Source organism: Bubalus kerabau, chromosome 5 (genome assembly GCF_029407905.1).
Source record: "Bubalus kerabau isolate K-KA32 ecotype Philippines breed swamp buffalo chromosome 5, PCC_UOA_SB_1v2, whole genome shotgun sequence".
NCBI lineage: Eukaryota > Metazoa > Chordata > Mammalia > Artiodactyla > Bovidae > Bubalus > Bubalus kerabau.
Window position 1 is genome coordinate 82,838,666 of NC_073628.1, and position 13,967 is coordinate 82,852,632.

Here is a 13,967-nt window from a genome sequence, read left to right on the forward strand (position 1 = left end):
CTGTGTGTTGAAAGACAGGTTTGTTTGCTTTAAAATTTCCCAATCTGTCCTGGACACAACACACGTGTAAAATACAATAACAATGAACTGGTAAAAATATGAAACAAGTTATACAAGGCTGAAGCTTGAGTTTGTTTGTTGATTGATTCAGTGAGTTCCTAAGAACTTCGGCACCATTTCCGACCGCGGGCCGCACTCTGAGAGCCCTCTTCCAAAGCAGAGGCGGGCTTAGGAAGGTGCAGAGTCAACCGGGTGGCCCAGGTAACAGGGGCGGAGCGGGACTGAACCCCGGTGGCCCGGCCCGCCCGCTGAGGGGCCGAGCCCGGGCGGGGTCAGCGCAGGGTAGTCAGGGGACGCGCGAATCGGGAGCAGAGGAACCCGGAGAGCCGGAGCCAGAGGGACGGCCAAGCCCAGGAGCCAGGGAACCGACGACCGTAAGCGCTCTGGGGCGTCGTGCGCAGTTTCCCCAGGGTGCAGGGGCACAACGCGATCCCGAGGGCTGGGGACGCTGGCGGCGGGCGCCGTACAGCCAGGGCTGCGGGGAGACTTTCACACAGGCCTCCGCCACCGCCCCTGCCCCGCCGCCCGCAGCTGGATCCCGACCGAGGCCTCGCCGCGTGCGGTCCGCAGGCGCTCGGGATTCCGGGAAGAGGCCCGCACGCGCTCTGCCAACCGACTCGGGAGTTGGGGACGGGGGAGCGCAGCGGCGGCCCCCTTGCCTGGCTGTCCCGGGGAGTACAGCTTCCAGGGGGCGTTTGGCTCATGCAGTGAAACTGCACTTTTTTGTCACCGGAGTCCTAAACAGACCTCAAGTCTTTTGGCTGAGATGTCCTCTCTCACCGTCTCTAACCGCGGTCCCACTTTTTCTCTCCCGCTCCTGGCTCTAATCTCTGGAGAGAGGGCCAACCCCGCCCAGCTCAGCGCCCAGGAGAGGAAACTTGGGTCCGGGAAAAAGTTCACCGTGCAGTAGGAGCCTAGGGATGTGACCAGTCTAGGGGCAGCAGAGACTCGAGACTCCTGCAAGCCTCCCTCCCCGGAGGGATGCTGGGGAACTTAGCCTCTGGCCCCTCACCTGCCCGGCCCTTCTGAAGCTTTTGGGGTGCGGGCGCGGGCTCTGACGATGTTGTGACTCTGATTTTGATTTCTTTTAAAGCGGCGCTCACACCCCGTTCACTCTCCTCTACTATATAAACTTCCGGCACCACAAAGCCGGGGGATTTGGGCCCCTGACGCAGGGATGGGCAGACAGCCCTCTTTTAGCCCTGTCCCCGCCCCGCGAGCTTTGTACAGAGAATAGGGGTGAAAGGTAAGGGGGGGGTGGGAACCTCTGCATTCGGCACCTCAGCACCCAGTACATCGGATGTATGAGCTGTTGCGGGAAATTGTTGAGAACATTGGGATTTATGCCTGTTTTAGTGCCACTCTGCAGACTCCTCTGAATTTAGTGTTAGAAGTGTTAAAAGTTAACACTGAAAGAAGTGGCCGCAGTCTGGAAAGTAACACTGTCTTCTGGTGTGGTGGTTGCGTCCTTCTGGGAGTAGGGGCTTGAGGACCTTGTGGGGGTCTTTCACTAGCCCTAGTAGGTCTGATTTAGCAAGAAACTCTGGGCTTCCCCAGTGGGTCAGGGGTAAAGAATCTGCCTGCAGTGCAGGGGACACGGGAGATGTATGTTGTATCCCTGGGTCAGAATATCCCCTGGAGAAGGGCATGGCAACTCCCTCCACTATTCTTGCCTGGAGAATTCTATGAGGAGGAATTCTGAGAGGAGCCTGGTGGGCCATAGTCCATAGGATCTTAAAGAGTCGAAACGACGGAAGTGACTTAGCACAGCACGGAGAGGGTTCAGCAGTTTCTCTTTCCCAAATGTCCACACCTAGAAGGGCTTTGTGTTGGCTTCTTCATGTTTCCCGTGCAAATCCAGAGGACTGACCATGTGTGCAGGCTCTGCCCTGGGCACAGGGGCTCAGTAGGGAACATGTCTTCATAGAGTCTATAGTTTTGTTGGGGGAAAGATGGACAATACACAAAATAAATTTGTAAAATATGAAGTATGTTAGAAAGCCATGTGTGCCAGGGAGAAAAACAAAGCAGTGAAGAAAGAAGTGGGGGGTGGGGTGGGGGAAGGTGAAATGAGGGAGTGGCAGGCCGCTCTCTGAAGTGATGGCATACCAGGTCAAACAAGTGCAAAGGCCCCATACCAGGCATGTGCCTGGCATGGGTGAACTTTATGTCTGTTTGCTGAGTGTGGGCCAAGCTGCCACCCGTGTCCTTTGGTGTGAGTGATCTACTGGATAAACTGAACTGGCCCAGCCTGAGAACAAGAGGCTCTCCCACCTCCAGTTCCAAGAAGAAGAAAGTCTTCCATGGAAAATAACTGTTCAGCAAGGCAGCCAGGATGAACTTCAACACCATCTGCTCCAACCCACATGCTCCCTGTATGATCCCACCTGCCTCCCAGCTATGCCTTAAGCACCCTGGCTGGTACAGACTTACGGGAGTGGGAGGTCTGTGGGAAGTGACGTACTAGGGGGTCTTTGGGCGGAGGGACCCTTAGCAAAAGGGCATTGGATCATTGGAGGAAGTGGAATGCCTCCCCTAGCCCCCTCCTGTGGTGTCATTGTTCGTGTCTGAGGTCTAAATCAGCACTAGCTGGAGGTCACAAGGAGCCCCCGTGTTATCACTGCACGGTGACCCACCCATGGACATAACCCAGTATGCCCAGACTTGGTCTTTGCTGACTTGAACCTTGACTTTGTTCCCAGCATCCTATCCTGGCCCAGACATGAGAAGGAAGGGGCTGCCCAGGTTCTAGTTCTCCATCCTCGAGCTGAGATATTCAAAGATATGAGACACAACTGGGCTTAAAAAAACAAGGCAGGGCTCAGTATGTGCTGCTCACTGCTGCCGAAGAAAGAGCTCAGTGCAGACCCACTTGGGCTGGAGTGGGCAAAGAGCAAGCCTGTGGTGACTTGAGGGGCCTCTAGGATCCCATGCTCAAACCCCACCTCTGATCAAACCCTACATCCCATCATGAGTGATTCATTCCTTTGAGAGGTAATACAGTGATGTGGAAGAGAACTGGCTAGAAAGAAGATCCGGCTGGTGTCCCACCTCTGCCAGTCAGGTCCCCTCTGTGGACCTCATCCATGAAATGAGGTTGGACTTTATAATGTGCAAAGCTTCTTACAGCTCTATTATGTGGTGATTCTGTGCATAAGAATCCAAAGGGATCTTCAGAAAAGGAAATAGGTTAGTGGGGAATGGTCAGCTTTGAGGGGCTGGGGTGCACCTGCAGCCCATGCCAGGCCCACTGAGGGCAATGCGAAATGGAGTGAAGGGCCATGCCTGGGGTGTGGGCCCAGGACAAAACCCCAGGCAGAGGTTGAGGGCCAAGGGTTAAGGCAGAAGGATCACTTCCCAGCCCAGCTGGCCCTGTGGATTACCTGTGGGCTGCCTATGGGGGGCTCTTGGCCCGGACTCTAGGAGCAGAGGATCCAGGGGCTGTGTGGTCAGGTAGGGAGGTTGCAGCAGGGAGAAGGCACCCCAGAAGTTCGCCCTAGAGGGAACTGAAACTTTGCCAAGGAGCCAGCCGCCTCCACCTCCCTCCCTGACGGGGGAGTGCTGGACGCTCCCTTGTCAAGGGGACAGCTGTGCCGTCCTGCCCTTCCTTGCACACTGTATTACTGAACAGGCGATTATACAAGCCAAGTTCAAACTGAAACAGTCTCTTCTGCCATCAAGGGTATATAGCTGGCCCTCCGTAACCCTGGGTTTTGAGGTCATGGATGTGGAATCTGCCAAGACAGTGGGCTGACTGTACGCCACCATTTTATATAAGGGACCTGAGCATCCATGGATTTTGGTATTTGGAGGTCCTGGAACCAGTCCCCCATGGACACTGAAGAATAACTCTGTTTACATTCCTGAGGGAGGCTTATCCTTTGTCACCAAAGAGCAGCTATGTTCACTGTCTAAAGTCTAGCCTGAGAGCATATCCCCAGGCAGGCTCCAGGACCTGCAGGGGAGTCTTCCTGTCCACTGGACCCCGTTGTCTGTGTCTCGGCTTTGCTGTCAGACGGCGGACACTGTTGTCTCAAGGAGCCGGTTGAGGGCACAGTCCAGCTACTGCAAAGCCACATGTGCTAAACTCTCCGTTGCCCAACTGGAAGTGATTGCATTATGGGGGGAAAAATACTCCTCTGTTTGGGGAGTTTAAGGACTTTCCGGAGGATTCCATAGCTAACCTACAAACGGAGACCGTGGGGCTTGTCCTGAGTCAGGAGCAGGAGTTTTGGCTGCCTTTAACATTTGGGAAGATTCATAAACAGACTGCATTAAAATGCAGTTTTGGCACTTACAAGCTGGGTTAACTTGTGCAAACTATTTAACTTGTTGAAGCTTCATTTTTAAATCTCTTTAAAACAGAAAAACAAAACTATTAACATGCCTTACTTCTCGGGGTTATTGTAGAACATGAGATGTTGTGCTTAGAGTCTTCCCACCCCCATGGCCCGGTCCAGGGCTTCGTCCAGGGAGGTGGTGGCACCCAGACGCATAGCGATGTTCTGGAAGGGTTCTGAGCACCCTTATCCCCTGTGGGCCCATCGGGCTGGCTCTAGCTGGGCTGTGGTCTGCAGTGTGAGCCTTGAGGGCAGTGGGAAGCTGATCAGGAGCAAATGGGAGGCCAGGTGCCTCCGGCTCAGAGACCCCTACTGTGCTCCTCGCTGGCTGGGCCTGGGACTCCACTCTTCCCCGAGGACCACCACCTCGGGATGTCCACCAGCAGCTCAACCTGGGGCTTGGCTTTTCCTGCGGAATGAGTGACCTTTGCGATACTGGGTGCAGCTTTCCGGTTGTATCACTCTTGTCAGAACTGGAGAGACTTGGACCTTTTGGAAAGTAAGAGAAACACAGGTTCCAGTGCCATGCTCCATGATTAACACCATGAGTGCCAAGGGCTCAGGGAAGTCTGACTCTCTTACCAGCTCTTTGGAGGAAAATGGATGGCCTTTTCCGCTTTCCAGTTTTCTCCCTGTGAACCAAGTTGTCCCTGTGAGAAGGCAGGAGCAGGCAGCCTGGTTGCCAGCTGCAGGGAACAGCTGCCCTCACCCTGCCCCCTTCCCACAGGTAGGTCTCAGGGTCACGGTGATACTGTCAAGATGGAACATCTTAATTTCTTTGGTTGAATGCCAAAAGTATTTTTAGCTTTTGTATTTCTTTTTGCAACCTAAACACTTCCACAAGCAGACTGACCCCACCAAGACAGCAGCAACGCAGAATATTCCTCTAAACTCCAACCCGAGTCCTTAGGGCTGCAGTACGTGAGCACAGGGACGCCTTTCTGTGCATTTTAGACAAGGGAGCCAGCTCAGGTGACTGTGCTGTGGCCCAGCCTGCGGTGCTATCCTGTTACACACTACTGAGGAAGCTCCCAGAGCCGGAGCACATTGCTGAGAAAAGCCACTCTGGGGATGGGAGGGAGGGGAGAGAGTGTGGTTAATGGTGGGAAGGAAATCCAACAGGTGTATTATATGGCCCACGCCTATTATCTCCTGAATAGGAGTCTTTCTCTCCTCAAACAGAAAATGCCACGTATTGAAATTCCAGGAAGGTAATGCTTTTGCCTCATAGGCAGTGAACTGTGTTCCACTTGGGTTTTTCCTTTGGTGATTTAGAACCAATGGACAACTTGACAGGTCTTATTTTAATTGGCAAACGTGAGATGGAAAGGGTTCAAATAAAACTCCCTGAGCGTGAGCATGTGCACCCTGTAGGGTAGAGAGAGGGTCTGCTCCCCACTTGTGTTGCTTAACTAAAAGTATGGGCTGAAGGTTGAGTGAATGAGTTTGTGGCCACCCCTGCTCCAGGGGTGTTTAAAATCTGTGGAGGTCACTGTCTCCTCCCTGGAGGTGCTCTGGGCCAGCCAGCTCATGGCATGGCCCCCCTTCACCGTTCCAGACTCTTCCTGTCAGATGCTGAGGCTGCCCCTTCCTTATCCCAGGCTGAATCCTCCTGCCAATGCAGGAGACGCAGCTTCAATCCCTGGTCCAGGAATATCCCCTGGAGAAGGAAATGGCAGCCCACTCTGGTATTATTGCTGGGACAATTCCAAGGACCGAACAGCCTGGTGGTCTACAGTCCACGGAGTCGCAAAGAGTCGAAAACAACTGAGCGATTAAACAACAACAACATATCCACCTTGGAGCCTGCTGCTCTTCCCTCTTACGAAGAAATCTCCTTAACTTTCCACCTTTGTTCAGGTAGCACTTCCTCAGAAAAGGTTCCCTCAGCTTCAGGCTAGGTCTGTCTCCCTCACCTTCGTGTTCCCAGGATCTAAAAACAAAAAGTGAATGCCCTTTTTGTTTTCACAGTCAAAAATTCCTTGTGTGGCCACTTTACCTTTGTTCGCTCAGTAGGAGATGTACTTTATTCTGCCCACCTTGCAGACAGGGAGACTGAGGCATGGAGGAATGAAGTCACGGGCCTAAGGTTACCTGGCCTATGGCTGGCAAGTGGTAGAGCCAGGATTCAAAGCAGGCCGTTAGTACCTGACCACCAGCTGAGCTGGCACCCTACTCCACGATTTTCATCAGATCAGTGGTCACTAATTGTATTTTTCCTGTCTATCTATTCAGGTGTGTGTATGCATATATAGCTGGGGGCAGAGGGCAGGGTGACTCTCCAGGGCAGACAGGGATGTCTTCCTTCCCTCAGGACCCAGAACAGGGGCTGCCCCATCAGAAGGCTGCCCCCCACACTGTTTACACTTTTTTACGTCCCTTTGTTTTTGCCTATAAACTACTTTTTCCTTTCTCCCGGATTCCGGCTCCAGGCTGCTCTCCCAGTTTTGGCTCCAGGTCTTTCAGGGAGATAAACACAGCCCTCACCCTACTGCAGAAGATTCTAATCAGCCCAACCCAGATGACCTTACCCTTGGACCCCATCCACCTGGGGCCCTGCCAGCCACTGGGGTTCAGGGAGAGGGCTGTGAGTGGAGAGGCTGGTCATGTGCTGGGCTGTGCAGAGTAGGGGAGGTGCCTGCACCCAGGGTTTTCCCCCACCTACCCTGGGCCTGAGTGCTCTCTGCCATATCGAGTGTCATGGTTGGGGAGCCCCGGGAGCCCCAGATGTGGCTGCCTGTTGGCCTGCGTTTGAGGAAGAACGTTCAAGGTCTGTGTTGGCAGGCCAGCCTGAAGTGGAGGGGAGGCTGTCTGTTTTCCCCATTCTGCAGGCTGTGCCTCCCCCCAGAGGAGCAGCAAGGCTGGGTAGGGTGGGGAGGGGCCGAGCCTACCGAAGCACACAGATCCCCAGCCCCACCTTTCTCTGGCCCGGAGTCTGGGGGCCCACAGTGGACCCCTCTGCCACGCCACTGTTGGCCAGTGGCTGGCTTCTCCCAGAAGGAGCATGAGATTCTCATGTCTGAATCCCTGTCAGGAAGACTTCGGACGACAGGGTGAACGGAAGAATTCCCAGATGGAGGCCAGAGCTGGGCCTTCTCTGCAGGCTCAGGGCTGTGGCCACCTTCTCGGCCTCTTCTGGCTGAAGGGCAGGTACATGGTGAGCGCTGATTTGGAGTTAGCTGGTAGCTTTCTATAGTTTAGGGAGCATTTTCCAATTGCAAGGTTCTCACCACCTGCCTGGGTTTGAGGAAGGAGAGTCTCCAGTTCAGGCTGTGCCCCTCCCACTGTGTTCGCCAGGATCCTCAAGCTGATCCTCACCCTCTAGATCTCAGTCTGGATTCCAGCTTGTCCTGCATCCAGCCTGGCATTTCTTGCCATGTATCCTGCATAGAAGTTAAATAAGCAGGGTGACAACATATAGCCTTGACATACTCCTTTCCCAATTTGGAACCATTCCGTTGTTCCATGTCCAGTTCTAACTGTTGCTTTTTGACCTGCATACAGGTTTCTCAGGAGGCAGATAAGGTGGTCTGGTAGGCCCATCTCTTTCAGAATTTTCCACAGTTTGATGTGATCCATACAGTCCAAAGCTTTAGCGTAGTCAATGAAGCAGAAGTAGATGTTTTTCTGGAATTCTCTTGCTTTTTCCATGATCCACTGGATGTTGGCAATTTGATCTCTGGGTCCTCTGCCTTTTCTAAACCCAGCTTGTACATCTGGAAGCTCTTGGTTAATGTACTGTTGAAGCCTGAAAGTGAAAAGTCGCTCATTCTTGTCAACTCTTTTGAGACCCCATGGACTATAGTCCATGGAATTCTCCAGGCCAGAATACTGAATTAGGTAGCCTTTCCCTTCTCCAGGTGATCTTCCCAACCTAGGGATCAAACCCAGGTCTCCTGCATTGCAGGCAAATTCTTTACCAGCTGAGCCACCAGGGAAGCCCAGTTGAAGCCTAGCTTGGAAGATTTTGGGCATGACCTTGCTAGCGTGTGAAATGAGTGCAATTGTGCAAGTAGTTTGAACATTCTTCAGCATTGCCCTTCTTTGGGATTGGAATGTTAAGTGACCTTTTCCAGTTTTGTCCCCAAAGTAGCAGAAAGCTATTTAGGAGTTTTAACAGGGGCATGATAAGGTCAGATTTGGGTTTCTGGAAGATCGCTCTGGCTGCAGAGCACACTGGAGGAGGCAGAGCAGGGGTGAGTGGACCCAGCTGTAGTCCAGGGAGAGAGGGGCACCACCTGGGCACGCGGGTGGGCTGGTGATGGTGGAGGTGGGTTTGTGGTATAACTGGGAGGTGGAGCTTCCGGAACTCGCCTATAGATTGGATGTGGATGAAATGGAGGATGGGGGGGTTTCAAGGCCATCGCCTGGGTTTTTGGCAGTTAGAAGTGGGTACTTCCAGCTACAGGAAGAGGGAACCACAGAAGAAGACAAAGTTTCAGGAGACAAGTGCAACCTCAGATGCATTGGAGGAGGTTTTGAGACATTGAAGAACTGTCAAGTTGGCAAGTGGGTGCCTGAGTCTGTTGTCCAGGGTAGGTCTGGGTTAGAGAGTCACGTGTGTGTCCTCTCTCCAGAGGAGGCAGTGGGAACTACGTGCACAGAAAGGACAGCCCCGTTTGGACACCAGTTCTCCCACAGCCCAGTCAGATTTCTTTACCCCATTTCATATGTTTGCCAGGCCCCCAGCTCTCAGATGCCCATGGGTTTCCAGGTTTCCAGACTTACCTTTGTCTCAAGGGCTTCCTGGCCACTGGGAAGTCACACCATCGAGTTTGTGCAGCTCTGGTGCTGTGAGGTGTCTGACTCACTCTTGGAGCAGGATCACAGGGAAGAGTCACTCTTGCGGTCTTCTATACTTTAGAAAATGTATGATTATTTTATTTGGGGGCAGATAGTTCATGCGTGTGGTAAAAAACGTTTTTCTAGACACACAGAAGTTTATTCAGTGCAAGTGTTTCCTCCTTGCCGGAGGCCACTGTTACCGGCATCTGCATGAATCTGGCAGTCTCCACATTTTCCTGTGTGTGTCCTTTGGTCCACACCAATGTCACTCCATAATTGTACACACTCTTTTGTACCCTACTTTTTTCACGTAGCCATCATGGAGATCTTTTCGTATTAGCATATAGATTTACCTTCTGCACATATTCGCTGTATGAATGTCACAGACTATTTCACGGTCCCGGAAGATGAATATTTATATTGTTTTGGTCTTCTGCTTTTACCAAAAAAAAAAAAAAAGCTGTAGTTAATATTTTTGTACATATGGCATTTTACTTAAACATAAATTCAGTATTTTGGAGGCAGAAATGCCTAGAACTAGAATTGCTGAGTCAAAGGTCATTTGTATTTTACATTCTGACAGGTATTACAAAATTGCTTCTCACCGAGGTTTTTATTTAAAGAAGGGTCTGAATAGTTGGAGTCAAGTGGGATAATACCCTTTCCTGTTCTCAAGAACGATGGCCCCATTCTTCACAACACCTCTTCGAGGAGCCACCTACTGTGTTATGTCTATTTTTTGAGAACATACCTTTCTGTGACTAGGGCAGCAGGGACATGTTTTTTATCATGTTCTAGTGTTCTTGCCTGGAGAATCCCAAGGACAGGGGAGCCTGGTGGGCTGCCGTCTATGGGGTCGCATAGAGTCGGACACGACTGAAGCGACTTAGCAGCAGCAGCATAGCATGGAAATTGTATATAGCACTGAAAATTTTGAAAACTGAGCATTTGTTCCTAAGAGTATGTGCCCTGGAGGACTTGATATATTTTCTTTTCCCCCTGACTTTCTCAATAAGTTAGGATTACTTTAGGCTTTATATAATAGAAAACTCAAAATAACAACAGCTCGAACAATATAGAAGTTTATTTTTCTGTTATACAAAGGAAGTTTGGGAGTAAGTAGTCCAGTGTTGGGCTGGTGGTTCCATGATGACTTCCATCTTTCCCCATCATCTTTGATTTCCGTCCTCAAGATCACTTCATGGTCCAAAATGGCTACCAGAGTCCAACCATTGTGTCTGTGTCCCAGGGAGCATGAAAAAGAAGGGGAAGGGCAAAATGTGCAGATTTCCAGCTGAGTCAGAGCTCTCTACATAGTCTTCACACACATACAAGACCAGTGTACCTTTGCGCAGGTTGTTCACCGGACAAGGAAACCATTCATATCATCATCATCATGGATCTGTATTTTTATTTCCAAGTGCTTTCTAGCAGATGGCAGTGAGGTGTCCTGTAACAAAAGCAGTATATTGGGTTCATTTTCTGACAGTATTTTGAGGAATGGATGTCTTTCCCTAATTCACACGAAGGTTCTGTCTGGATCACAGACAGCTCTGCCTCAAACACACTTCCAGCTCTTTGTCAGTACCTAATCACCCTGTCATACTGAAAGCCAAGAAATGTAGTGTTTAGCTGGGCTTCTCTGACTAAAATAAAAATTTCAGTGCTGAGAAGGAAGAGGAAAACATAGCTGGCAGTCTGCCACAGTATCTCAATCTGGGAGCATGTTTGCTGGAGCAGCCAAATCACTAAGGGCAACTGGGGTGGAATGCTGGGTTTGAATAATCTCCTGCCCTGGCCACGTTTTTCTCACACAACCATGAAAGACTCACCTCCCAAGTATATTTCCTTCCCTTGATCCTCTTGGGATCTAATTCACAGAAGGGTCCTCTGAATTGCAAACACGATTTCTAAGTTAAAACTCCTGAGTCAGCTTCATCATGATGAAGTAACAATTTATAAAAGAAATAAGATCGGAACGCCTTTCAGTTAATACAGGAAGAAGTTAAATGACTGCCCTCCAAAGCTTGTAATCAACTCTTACACTGAACATGGATGTAGATTATTGTGGATCTTTGCTTATACCATGCACTTTCTTACTTTCATGTCTTTGCACATGCTCTCTCTCTTTTTTTACTTGTGGATTTTTAAATGCCCAATGAATTTATTTATTTATTTATCCTCACTGGATCTTAGTTGCAGTATGCAGGATCTTGAGTTGTGGTATGTGGGATTTAGTTCCCTAACCAGGGAATGAACCTGGGCCCCCTACATTAAAAATGCAGAGTCTTAGTCACTGGACCACCAGGGAAGTCCTTGCACACGCTCTCTTTTCTCCCTGGATGTATCTCTATTCCGCCATTATTTTCTGTCTGGTAAACTCCTATTCATCCCTAAAAACCCTACTCCATGAAGCCTTCGTGGCAGGCTTACCACTCTTACCTTTGTACACTTCTCTTCCATCTGTGTAGATATTATTGTATCTCTCATTCAAGGGATGTCATTTGTTCATTTGTTTGTCCTTCTAGAGCATGAACTTCAGCAGGCACAAGACTGTGTCTTGTTCCTTGTGCCTGCAAAGATGTCAGCTCATCATCACAGGCAGTGTTTGCTAAACCGCCCTTTGATCCAAAAGCAAGTTTATACTTGCTTTTCCAAGGCACCAATCCAGCTCTCTTATTTTCTTTAAAAGAGCAAAATGACTTCCTGATACTTTATACATTCCAACTGCAAACAGAGTTTTCTTTTGAACTTTTAGCATCAATCTCATAGTGAACTCGTTTGTTTTAAAACTCTTGTTTCTGCCCCAAGCATAACAGAAATACTTTACAGTCAGTAAAATTCTGAGCTCGAGTTTCCTTTTAACAATGCTAAAGAGAACTAAGCACTGCTTTTACTTGATCTCCTATATTTAAAATTGTCCTTTGCAAGTCAAACCCAGAAAAACAAAAGAAAAGTGAAATAATAAATTGCTCTGTTTGTGTCTTTTAGGGGTAAAGATCACTATATTGTGCAGTTGACTGTTTCAGCTTGAACTAATTCCTGATTTTTTTCCCAAGTTTCATAAGCACATGCTCAAACCTTCGATATAGAATTTGGAGACTTAAGTTGCATACAATCGCATTTCTTATCAGAGTAGTCAATTGTTGTTCAGATTTCCTTCTAAGTTCAACATCTTAGAAATAAATGACTACCATCTTCCAGTTATTGTGTCTTTAAAAATATCTGGCTGCTTTGCAACAAAAACTACCTTTTCCTTCTGAGGCCAACGAATCCTTTTTTAAGGAAGGGTACTGTGGCTCCAGGGGGAAAAAATGTTTTCATTCTGAAAGGCTCCTCACTTGCCCAATTCTTTCAGCAAAGTATTTTGCCAGTATTCTGGAAAAGTGCATTACAAACAAAACAAAACAACAACCTAATTAGATTAAATATATATTTGGAAGCTTTGGAGTAAATGAATTAACCTCCAATTTCAGATGCTAGCATAATAAAGCAGAAACTCTCGTTTCATGGTGTATTACTTCTGAATTTTTCATAGTGTCTCCTAAATATTGATGTTTTTATGTGGATAGAATATTTTCTACACCAGCAGGAGCTGACCACACAGATGAGATAAATATAGCTTTCCTTGGAAACAGGAAGCCTTAGTAAACAGAATTCTGCACCCTAATGTAACTTCTCAGAACAGAAAAGAAGAATGGGGCCTACCCCCCAGAGACATCTATTGCAAAACACTAGTAGCCAAGATGTATATAACCTTGTACTTTCCTTAACCTTCAAGTTTGTCTTCGGTGAGAGGAGGCCAGTAGATGAACACGCCATGCACTCTCCTGCTCCCAGTCTGCTTATGCACGTCTTTGGCAGGGTTCTAGGCCTGTCATCTAATAGGGATAGGGACAGGGGTCCTCTGGGGTCTCTTGAGGCATGAAAATTCCACATAGTGATAAGAGCACACATTTGTGGAGTATCTGCTTTGAGCCTGTGAAGTTGGCACGATCCTCATTTTACAAACGAGACCACAGATGCTCCCTGGTGACTCAGTTGGTAAGAATCCACCTGTAATGCAGGAGACCACCTACAATATATATGAGACCTGGGTTCGATCCCTGGATTGGGAAGATTCCTTGGAGAAGGAAACAGCAACCCCACCAGTATTCTTGCTTGGGAAATCCTTTGGACAGAGGAGCCTGGTGGGCTATAGTCCATGAGGTCCCAAGAGTTGGACACGACTTTGTGACTAAACCACCACCCCCACCACAGATGCTCAGGGCGGTTTGGTAAGTTGGCCAAAGCCCTTCAGTTGGTAAATGGCAGAGCTGGACTTTGAATTACTTAAACAAGGAAGCATGCCAGAAGATCCCTTATTGTAAACTCCAAAATGTTTCAGTTCTTAAAGGTAGTCCGAGTTGCTGTTGGAGGCAAGGGGGTTCCCATGGAATGAAGGTTCTGCAAAGAAGCCAGGCCGGCTCCTCAAATGGGAACACCATAGTGGGCCACTGGGCCTCCCCAAACTCGCAAGGTGTTTGCATTTTCCTTGATGTTATGGTGGGACTGGGCGACACTTTGTTCCCAGGGACCCAGTGACTAGGTCTGCCCTCTAATGTCCCACCTTCTTCCAGGAATCAAGCTACCAGTGGCTGATTTCTGAGTCAGTAAGTCTTACTGAGTAAAGAAAGCTTGGGTTGGGGTGCCACAGTTGAGGGGTGGCATATAGGCTATGGGGAGGCCTGCGACCATGGCCACCCCAGACTCATTAGAGGGCATCCTGGGGGTGACTCCTCA

At 49.4% G+C, this 13,967-nt stretch overlaps 1 protein-coding gene across 1 annotated transcript in view; it reads left to right on the forward strand.

Moving 5' to 3' along the window:
• The first annotated feature begins 311 nt into the window (after positions 1–311).
• Positions 312–13,967, forward strand: part of EPHX1 (epoxide hydrolase 1) — a 36,757-nt gene continuing 23,101 nt past the window's right edge. Inside the window, exon 1 of the mRNA XM_055582009.1 lies at positions 312–434. The gene's annotated coding sequence lies outside the window, so the exon portion shown is untranslated. The remainder of the gene's footprint in view (positions 435–13,967) is intronic.